Source organism: Palaemon carinicauda, chromosome 10 (assembly GCF_036898095.1).
Source record: "Palaemon carinicauda isolate YSFRI2023 chromosome 10, ASM3689809v2, whole genome shotgun sequence".
In the NCBI taxonomy this organism is placed as follows: domain Eukaryota; kingdom Metazoa; phylum Arthropoda; class Malacostraca; order Decapoda; family Palaemonidae; genus Palaemon; species Palaemon carinicauda.
Window position 1 is genome coordinate 18,715,902 of NC_090734.1, and position 2,500 is coordinate 18,718,401.

A 2,500-nucleotide genomic window follows, 5' to 3' on the forward strand; every position below is an offset into this window, starting at 1 on the left:
TGACGTTTGACCTAAGACTTTCAAAATTGAATCACTTCCACGTCTCAACATAACAATTAACCCCTGAAAGTTTCACTGCTATCCTGATCTTGACCTTTTACCTAGGACTTTCAAAATTGAATCACTTCCACATCTCAACATAGTAATGAAACCCTGAAAGTTTCCCTACTATCCTGACCTTGACCTTTGACCTAGGACTTTCAAAATTGAACCACTTCCACGTCTGAAAGTTTCACAGCTAAATGAGTAAATTGTGCCCAGGAAGTAGTTCAATAAACAATAAACAAACAACCGGACAAACAGGGGTGAAAACATAACCTCCTCCTAACTTTGTTGGCGGAGAGGATAATCATAAGTACTCGCGAAAAATACTGCAAACTTTTTTGACAACTCACCAACTCCCGGTTCACCAGTTGTAGGACACACGGGCAAGCTTGAGCCAGAAGTGCCGATGCACGAAGACACGCCTGCTGTGGTTGTAGAACTGGCTACTGGGGTTGTGGTTGTAGATTCATTGGGATCGATTACAGTTGCTGGTTTTGAATAGTAATAGTGTGTTAGTTAGATTATATAGATACATGAACATGCAAACATACGCAGACATACATACATATATATATATATATATATATATATATATATATATATATATATATATATATATATATATATATATATATATTCAAATAAGCCATATATATATATATTTTTTTTTTTTGATACATTAATGTCTGGATTCTCTTAACGACCTCGGGATCAGAGCCCCAGGCGAAATCACACAAAGACAAGAGCTTGGCTCCGGCCGGGAATCGAACCCGGGTCGGCCAGCCTGTATAGACAGTGACTAAGCCACTTGGCCACGAAGAAGGATAAAAGTCAATGACAATTCTTCTGTACTTATACCTGTCGAATTCAGGTATTTTGTACTTAGAATTGAAATCAACCCATCCTCACCATCGTAGCTGATTGGTAGTTTGTTACTTGGCATTCAATTAATGATAAATCCAGACATTAATGTATCAAAAAAAAAAAAAAATATATATATATATATATATATGGCTTATTTGAATATGAAAAACACGTAAAAATGTGCAAAATTTATCATTAATTGAATGCCAAGTAACAAACTACCAATTAGCTACGATGGTGAGGATGGGTTGATTTCAATTCTAAGTACAAAATACCTGAATTCGACAGGTATAAGTACAGAAGAATTGTCATTGACTTTTATCCTTCTTCGTGGCCAAGTGGCTTAGTCACTGTCTATACAGGCTGGCCGACCCGGGTTCGATTCCCGGCCGGAGCCAAGTTCTTGTCTTTGTGTGATTTCACCTGGGGCTCTGATCCCGAGGTCGTTAAGAGAATCCAGACATTAATGTATCAAAAAAAAAAAAAAATATGTATATATATATATATGGCTTATTTGAATATGAAAAACACGGAAAAATTTGCAAAATTTATCATTAATTGAATGCCAAGTAACAAACTACCAATTAGCTACGATGGTGAGGATGGGTTGATTTCAATTCTAAGTACAAAATACCTGAATTCGACAGGTATAAGTACAGAAGAATTGTCATTGACTTTTATCCTTCTTCGTGGCCAAGTGGCTTAGTCACTGTCTATACAGGCTGGCCGACCCGGGTTCGATTCCCGGCCGGAGCCAAGCTCTTGTCTTTGTGTGATTTCGCCTGGGGCTCTGATCCCGAGGTCGTTAAGAAAATCCAGACATTAATGTATAAAAATATATATATATATATATATATATATATATATATGGCTTATTTGAATATGAAAAACACGTAAAAATGTGCAAAATTATCACACATATATATATATATATATATATATATATATATATATATATATATATATATATATATATATATATATATATATCGTTCATTTCAGTTAAGATCCATAAAACAAAACACTCCCATCTCAATCAAACTCAGACGACAGAAAAAGGACTCCATCTCCTTCACCTGGAACGCAGCAGAAACAGCTATATCCTTCGCAAAGACCTCCGTAGACTGTCCCATCGCATTTCCTCTTGTTGCTGATGCAGTACCCGCCCATCTCCACGCACTGGGGCTGGATGCGACACTCGGATGCGCAGCAGTGGACGTTTCCCTCTGCGCAGAAGAACATCGTGCGAGCTGGACTAGGGCAGGTAGCTTGCCACCAGCCGCCATAGGTCCGGAGACATTTTCTGTTTTGGCATCCTGTGGAAGTGAGAAGGATGTGATTATTCGGGACTAGTAGGAAGGAAATATGATTATTCGGGACAAGTAAGAAGGAAATGATATGATTATTCGGGACTAATAAGAAGGAAATGATATGATTATTAGGGACTAGTAAAAAGAAAATTGATATGATTATTAGGGACTCGTAAGAAGAAAATGATATGATTATTAGGGACTAGCAAGAAGGAAATGATATGGTTATTCTGTACTAGTAAGAAGGAAATGATATGATTATTGGGGACTAGCAAGAATGA